The sequence below is a fragment of the Sceloporus undulatus genome, chromosome 1 (genome assembly GCF_019175285.1).
Source record: "Sceloporus undulatus isolate JIND9_A2432 ecotype Alabama chromosome 1, SceUnd_v1.1, whole genome shotgun sequence".
Classification (NCBI taxonomy): domain Eukaryota; kingdom Metazoa; phylum Chordata; class Lepidosauria; order Squamata; family Phrynosomatidae; genus Sceloporus; species Sceloporus undulatus.
In genome coordinates this window covers 145,723,772-145,732,669 of record NC_056522.1, presented here as the reverse complement: position 1 = coordinate 145,732,669, position 8,898 = coordinate 145,723,772, and the positions used below count along the sequence as shown (strand labels likewise).

Genomic DNA, 8,898 nt, shown 5'->3' with positions numbered 1-8,898 from the left:
ATTTAATTCTGTTAAAGGGGGCTGAGGAGAGGGTATCTGCTGTTTACTTGAAGGCACAACAACAATACAAGGGCTAGGTTTTGAACCATTAATAATAATAATAATAATTATTATTATTATTATTATTATTATTATTATACTGTTTCCTCCAGAACTGAGAGCTTAAAAGTTTTAAGACTGGTTTTTCAGAGGGTGTCTTTAATCATAAAACATAAAGGATAACCAGAGAGACTGGGGCTATAAATCCTCCTCCATCACACTATTCTTGTCCCTCCCTCTGGCTCACCCTAAAGTAAGTTAACCCACCACCGCAGCAGGGAGAAAAAAACACCCCCTTCTCAAGTCCTTTTGGAACCGTCCACCAATTACAGCGCACGGGGCGGGCCGTTCCACGTGAGAGTGCGCGGGGGGTGTTTGTGGAGGGGGCGAGAGAGAAGCAAGGAAAGAGGAGGAGCAGGAGAAGCTCAAGATGGCTGCCAGCGCCATCAGCAGGGAAAGGTAGATGCCCCCCAGTAACGCCTGGGTTTGGCTCCATAGAGACTGTCTCCCCCTGAATCTCTTCTCCTGGTGGCCCTCCATCCAGTAAGTACTGTAAAGGCAAGACAGTGGAGGGTTGGAGGGAGGAGGTGGAGAAGGGGAAAGATGGGGGAGAAGGCAAACAAAGAGAAAACGCCCTTTTCCTCCTCTCTCTTTTGAGCCTTGGACTCTGCAGAGACCTGGGTTCAAGTCCTGGCTCTCAGGCACTCTCAGGTCACACTCTCTCAGCCTCCCCAGGGGAAGGCAATGGCAAACCTCCTCTGAACAAAACCCATGATAGGTTAAGCCTTAGTGTGTCCATGAGTCAGGAAATGGCTTGGAGGCACCCAGCAACAGCAAAAAAAGAGGGAAATAACATTTATTTTATTTTATTTATCATATTTATTTATATATCCCTCCCTTCTCCCAAGGCTGGGACTCAGGGCCCCTGGCTTACAACATTAAAAAAACACAACAACATCATACAGTTAAAAAAACACATACAAAAATAGTATATTGAAATAGAATCCAATGAGTAGAATAACTGAAACAGATTGAATGTATTTCCATAGGTAGAGCTTGGTTATGGCTTGTGTCATCATCCCACAATGGTCAGAATAGGAAGAGATGGAGGAGGAAGAGGAGAGAGGATATTTGCTGTTGTGGATTTGGATATTTGTTGTGTTGTTCTTGTTGTGTGCCTTAAAGAACAGGCTAGGGTGTTAATAGTGTTTGAATGTGTTTCAAACATTTCTTTTTTTATCTTTTAAAACTGTATTTTTAACATACAGTTTGGTTTTAATATGGTTGTAATTTAATTCTGTTTTAATGTACTGTTTTGGTATGCTTTTAATTGTACACACACACACACACATATTGTAAGGCACACAACAACAGCAACAACAACAACATCCTAATAATGGTGAGGTTGAGACTGAATCCAGGGAAGAGACCTTCCTTCTCCTGAGGAAACTGAATTTTTGGTATGGGTTTTTTTTTGGGGGGTATGAACCAGGCGTTGTTGTTGTGACTCTTCCTAGCCTTCCCAGCAAGGTGTTGTGTCGCGTTGTTCTCTTCCCTGTTCATTGTATTCCTGAATGTGTGAATGCTCTGGGTGTGCAGCTGTCTATATTTCATCTTGGGTGATATATGGGCCAGGTGACCAGATGTCCTTATAACTGCCAAGGGTGACAAGGCACCGCAAAATGTGGGACACAACAAGAAAAAAAGGAGGACATGACCCAATAAAAGCTCAAAACACCAATATTAAATATAAATCCATGCTTTGTGGCCATGCTCAAAATGGAGGACATTTTGGAACTCCTGGACAGAAGGCAGAAATGGAGGACATGGAAAAGGAAGACGTTTGGTCACCTTGTATATGTGAGACTTGGAGGCATGTAAACACACACACACACACACACACACAGGTGTGTTAACTGTTAACAAATTACTTAGGAAAGTTGCTATACTTTGTGTATTTTTCTGGTGCTATTTTAGGGTGAGCATCATATTTCCCAAGATACCTTTCTACCAAGATAGGGAGAAAAAGGAATTTAAAAAATCCGAAACCTTGAAAGTGAATTTCTATTCCTGTTGTCTTTAAAGCTGCAGCAGTAACTGTAATAAGCAAGAAACTGCAGAAGATTGATTGCCACTTTTCAATGGGAAAACCATACTGAAAGCACCTTTATCTGGGGAAATTCATTATGATTGTCACATTAAAGTAACATCAGGAAAATACAGAAAGTATAGCAGTTTTTCCAGGTAATTTGTTAACAGTTACTGGTCATTACAGGATTTAAATAGTTATACTGATAAGCCGATCAAAATGTCTCACTCTATTAAATATAGACAAAGATGAAAGAATCCACTAGTAATACATACTAAGGTATCACCAAAGGGAACTGTCCAGTAGGAATAAACATCCACATAGCAAAAATAATACATTTTATCCAAAAGTTAGAGTTGCCCCAGTCATAAACCCTAAACCAGTGATTCCCAAACTTTGGCTCTGCTGTTGATATGGATGAACAGTGTCCATAGCCACTGAATAGGATGTGGAGAAAGTGGAGCGTGTCTAAAGGATGGAGACTAAAGTGGTGAAGGGTCTAGAAACAATGCCCTATGAGGAATGACTTAGGGAGCTGGGGATGTTTAGTCAAGTTTATTGCTTTAGACCAAAGGTCTTTGGGATGTTTAGTCTGGAGAAGAGAAGGTTAAGAGGTGATATGATAGCCCTGTTTAAATATTTGAAGGGATGTCATATTGAGGAGGGAGCAAGCTTGTTTTTTGCTGCTCCAGAGACTAGGATCCAGAACAATGGATGCAAGCTCCAGGAAGAGATTCCACCTCAACATTAGGAGGAACTTTCTGACAGTAAGTGTTGTTCGACAGTGGAACACACTCCTTCAGAGTGTAGTGGAGTCTCCCTCCTTAGAGGTCTTTAAACAGAGGCTGGATGGCCATCTGTTGCATATGCTTTGATTGAGAGTTCCTGCATGGCAGGGGGTTGGACTGGATGGCCCTTGTGGTTTCTTCCAAATCTACGATTCTATGACTTTATCTTCCAGAATTCCTGACTGTTGACCAAGGTGTCTGGGCCTTCTGGAAGTAGAAGTACAAAATACCTGGAGGACCAAAGTTTGGGAATCACTGCCCTAGACCAAATGCCAACCTGATGGTCTCTAGACATCTTCAGCAGCATACACAACCTCAGCAGCTGGAGTCAGTCAGAGCCCTGCCCTCCAACTCCAGGTAGAATTGAATCAGAGAAGCAGGGAGCACATCTTATAGTACTTGCAATTAGAAGAGCTGGAGACTCCTTCACCCTAGAAATGAATATTGGGTTATGGGGGATTGTGCCTACAGATCTCATCCCAATCTGCATATGCCCACCTACCTCATCCCCATGCAGATAGGCCTTGAACACATAATTACTCAAGTTCTGATCAGTGTGGGACATGATGTGTAGCAAGCAGGTTATGTTTCCTTCTCTCCATTTATTTCCCCCTTTCCAAGATTACTAGGGCAGCTTCATTTGTTAATTGGGACTGGATATATCAGATTGTGTGTGTGTGTGTATGTGTGTATATATATATACAGTGGACCCTTGTTATACGCTGGGGTTTGGTTCCAAGATCCCCCGTGAATAACAAAATCCGTGTATGCTCAAGTCCCATTAAATATAATGACATAGCAAAATGGTGTCCCTTACAAAAAATGGAACATCAAGGTAAATTTATACTTTTTTGGAACATTTTCAAACCGTGTATGCTTAAATCCGTGTATAAAAAATCCGTGTATAAGTAGGGCCGACTGTATTCCCCAGGCCACTTCTCTGGTCTTGTGTGAAAGAAGGAGATGGGGAATTATGTGGTCAGGCTGTGAATCATGTGGTTCCCAGACGTTATTGGCAACACTAGCTAGCAGAGCCCATATTGAGCAGAGGAATTGGGAGGTAGAAAGCACTGGACATATGTTGACTGGAGGTTTTATATTTATGTTGGGTATGGAGGGACTGATCTTAAAATGCAGCTGATGTAAAGCTCACACAGGAGACCTAATGGTACTGAAAGGAGTCCTAGACAGATTGTATCAGATGATGCATTGGCTTTGTGTCATTTGACAGTGATAGGAAAATCACGAGCTTTGTCCTGGTCAAAAGTAGAAGTCCTAACTATAGCATTTCCTTTAAAGTATGAAACAGTACATGTTGATTCATTGTCCAGCAGGTCCTAAGGAAGCACATACACACTTTTTCCTTGCCTTGCTAAACTGAGAATATTACAATGATAGTGCTGTTTTTGGGATGGCATGATGAAGGTAACGCAAGGTTGGTGAGACTTCTTACTGTTAAGGGCCACATTCCCTGGGGGCATAATCTGTTGGCTGCATGGCAGTGAGAGGCAAGGCTGAAGCCAGTGATGGTTGGGGCCACATCTGAAAGTGGCTGTGGACACTGTTCTTTCTTTTTGTTTCTCCATCCCATCTGCTGTCTTTTCTTTCTTCCTGCACAGTGAACTGCCTGTGGATGGCTCAGATAACAAAAATTGCTATTGCCAGAAGTCTAAATGTATAGCTTGCATGAGACTTTTGAAATTAATCTGACAGCACAGGTAGCACACCCATGCATTAATCATTTATAGCATAGCTATCCAGTTTTGTATAGATCAGGGCTGTGCAAAATGTATACAGTTGGCCCTTCTTATACACGGATTTTTTATACATGGATTCAAGCATACACGGTTTGAAAATGTTCCAAAAAGGTATACATTTACCTTGATTTTCCATTTTTGATAAAGGACACCATTTTGCTATGTCATTATAGCAAAATGTACTTCCAAATATTACAGTCCAGAAACATCTGGAGGGCAGTAGTTTGCCCACCCCTTTGTAGAGAGATGAGTACAGATGTGGCAGAAAAAAAAATAGGTAAACACAAGGTCTCCCTCATGCTGTCTCTACTTTTTCCCTTGTGGTAGTTATGCGCTCAGTAGTGGTGTGATTGCTAAATTCAGAGAAGCTGCCTTCAGTCCCAATTTTGGGAGAAGGTTGGCTTATAAATAAATATTATAATAATAGTTTTTCCTATTGCTTTCATTGTGTCTGTTTTGAGGTGTTAGCATTTCATCTCCTGGATTAAACAGGTAGATTGTTTTTACCAGGACTCTAGTGTTCAGCTCAGAACATTAAAATAGTAGATGGGTCTTGTGTGATCTCAGCTTGTCCTCTATAAGTAACCAGTAGGACAGTGATATAGCGTTTGAGGTAGTTTTCTCCTTTGCCTTTCTGTATAACACTGTGAAGCACAGTATTCCAGAGACTGATACAGAAGGATATGAATCATGAGGATGTACTAACAGACACCAGGAAAGAAATGGTTTCCCATGTTCTTATAAATTATAGCTGGGATCAAACAGAACAAGGCTTAACTGGATTATAGTTTTGAATTCCTCTTTATATGACATGTTTAAAGTTCTTTATTAAATCAAAACTGAACTTGGGTTTTCAGAACAGCAGATGTCAAATTCTCTTGTCAGATATTTACAGTAGCTATTAATCTTACCTATTTTCAATATTCTCTTACTTAACTTTTATTAGATGTTTCAAAAGCTTTTTGCTAGCCTTTACCATAAGGCCCACTGAGTTGGACCCAGACCTTTACTTCTTTGGTTTTTATCATCTATGGATAGAACTGAACTCAGTGGTCACTTCCCCCTTCATCTACCACTGCTTCCTGTGTCACTCCAGGCTGCATCTTCAGGAGCATCTTGGGGAGGCAATTGAACAGAGAAGGAAGACTCTGACATAATTGCAACCATGCCACATTTTTTCAAGTGCCAGCAGAACTCCACTGAGCCCACCTCTGCATCCTACCCATTCTGTTTTCTGTTTGCTGTAATAAATTATTACTTCTTGTTGTTGTGTGCCTTCAAATCATTTCTGACCAATGGTGGCTTAATCACAGGGTTTCTTGGCAAGATTTGTTGGGGGGGGGTTGTTTTGCCTCCCTCTGAGTGGGAATTCAGACCTTGGTTTCCAGAGTCATAGTCCAATGATCAAACTACTATACCACACTGGCTTTCATTATTATTTCTGCTAGGTTTAAAATGATTAGGAACTAAGTTCCCCCCCCCCCCCAGTAAGGGAAATATCTTTTTAAATGGGTCTGCATCAAAGCCTTCCAGTCCCCCCCTCTTGTTTTGGAAAGCTTTATCTGCCATATATCAGATATATTATAAATTGCATTGATTGACAAAGCAGGATGTTACAGCCATCTAGCCCTGTCTTGATGTATGTTATTTGAAACATTCTCTGGAAGTGTTCCTTAGTTGTGGTTTACATCAGAAAAGGGGGCCATGGTCTCTGTGTGCTGCATTAGTCATAATGCAATTTTTGTGTTTCTGTGTTGTCCTTCATTCAAATAATGCAGGCACCATGTGACAAACCATGCCTTAATACAAATTCTCCTCCATACATGCCTTCTGTACTTTATCAGCCCTAGGCTGGACTGTTAACGTAATATGTTGAAATGTTTCATCAACAAATGTCACTTCTGACAGATGCTGTGTCCTACCAGAATATAGATGCTCAATAAATAGTAGTACTAAACTGAGGTTACTCTTTAAGACCACACTTCATTATATTCTTTACTATGTTCTTTACAGTATTTTACATAAAACAAAATTCAGTAGTTTGACATGCAGCGTCAGTCATAACACAGCAGAAATAAGCAGTTATTATGGGTTTCATATAGCATGTTTTCATATCAATACAACAGTCTCTTATATTTATGTGAATACATGTTGAATTTGCAGCTCATTAACAACAACAACAACAACAACAACAGCTTCTCTTATCAGATTAAAGAGTACAGACCCAGTGGAGCATTCAAGTTAAGAACACTTGGATTTGGTCTCTCTTTTTTTGCTTTTATGTAGGATTTTGCTATCAGAAAAACTACCCTTCCAAAATGTTGAGGCTGAATGCCCTTTACTTTTTGACAATTTTTGAATGACTGTTCATAGCGTTCTCCTGCTTCACACAAGGCAAGGTTTGGATATGTTTCAAACATATTCCTTTGAAACCTAGCTATTAGAGCCATGGTTTTATGCCCTGTCTGGCCCATGCCTGCTTAGCTGGCATCATATAATGGTGTTGCTGATTATGGGTTTTGCTGGTCCCACTTTCTTACCTCATTGTAGTGTTTGTCTGTTTTGATCTTATTCTGTGACTTTCCTCTATATATTTCAATACATCAGGTCACCAACAAGTGTTTCTCCCGTACCCAGTAAGTTTGGTTGAACTATATTTGACCTTGGCAACATTATCTTGGGCTTAACTGTAAGATTTCTGCCTCAGAGCTTCTTTGAAATGTTTGTAGAATAAGTTTCAGCTACCTTACTTTTTAATTCTAGCATTAGTTATTAAATCCTTTATGAAATACTTTTAATGTTACTGCCACATAGCTATCTATCCCCAGTTTTGTAATTATGAATCGCTGAGCATTTTCAGCTGTTGACTACTGCTATTTCTAAGAACAATAATATCCCACTCTTTCTCCAGTTTGAGGCTCAAGGCATCTTACAACATACTAAAAAAAGTCAATTCAAAAAATGTTTAAAAATTAAAGGCTAGTTAAAAACATGAACTGCTAAACCACACACACACACACACACAAGATAATGATTTTATATTCACATTGGTTGGAAAATGGTCAGAAGTCATTCACTGGTCATTCCATCACTGATAATATGGGAAATATGTGACAGGCAGCAGCCATCTACTTACTACTGTCTAGACTCTTCTAAAAGTCTTTGGGATGTTACTATGCTATGGTCAGTGGCATGTGAGAGTCCCATATTTCAACTAATGTGGGCATTTCATATTTATGTAGCCTCGCTTGTCTTTATAGGTTTGCGACAATGCCTGAGTTAGCCTTAAAATGATGGGGAGCAGAACTTTATTTTACATTTATTACAAAGTAGTTGATGAGGTGTTACTTACCATGAATGACTAGCAGTATTGCTGTAAAGGTACACTGCTTTATTAGTATTTGGCTCACATCAGTAGTCCAGTGTCCTGCTTACAAGTAATAACTTCTACAGCTCAAAGATCATCTTTGACTTAAGCAATGTTAATTCACTGAGGCTGAACATGAGTGTTCATTTGGGTTAACATGTAATGGGATTTATTTTTACTCCATATGCAGATGCAGACGAATGGAAGAGTTAGAGTACACAGAGGCTTAATGTTTATCCCCAAGAAATCTATAAGGCCATCTCTTGGACTTAGGTTGACACAAAGTGGAGAGATTTATCTGTTTTAAGCAGGAAGGGTAAATTATACAAACACCACTTTACCTAAAATGTTATCTCATCACCTGGAGTTTCTGCCCTTCAAGCTCCTTTTTGGATCACCCCTATTGCACTGCCTTAGGATCTGTTATCTAAGGATTGATTCCACTGTCTGATGCATTTATTAGTAGTGTGTGTGCATACATTCTGATCAACTTTGAGGTTCTTTTGTGTATGTATCTATGTATTGTGTCTGGTGGAAGAACAGACAACTATGTGGACACCTCGCTCTCTTACATGTATGCATGCAGTCCATAAAACAACTTTAAAAATTATAAGTTTAAAACAAAGGGCAGAGGTTCATAACCCAGTAGGTCAGAGCTAAGTACAGCGTTCCCTTGGTATCTGCTGGTGTTTGGTTCCAGGACCCCCCATAGATACCAAAATCCTTGGATGCTCAAGTCTTATTAAGTGTAATGGCATAATAAAATGGTGTTCTTTATATAAAATGACAAAATCAAGGCTTGCTTTTTGGAATTTATATATTTTTTGAATATTTTCAAGCCATGGATACTTGAATCTG

At 39.9% G+C, this 8,898-nt stretch overlaps 1 protein-coding gene across 5 annotated transcripts in view; it reads left to right on the top strand.

Moving 5' to 3' along the window:
- The first annotated feature begins 435 nt into the window (after positions 1-435).
- KIDINS220 (kinase D interacting substrate 220) overlaps positions 436-8,898 on the top strand; it is a 64,235-nt gene continuing 55,772 nt past the window's right edge. For all 5 annotated transcript variants that reach the window (XM_042463496.1, XM_042463488.1, XM_042463480.1 and 2 more), the window contains exon 1: positions 436-582. The gene's annotated coding sequence lies outside the window, so the exon portion shown is untranslated. The remainder of the gene's footprint in view (positions 583-8,898) is intronic.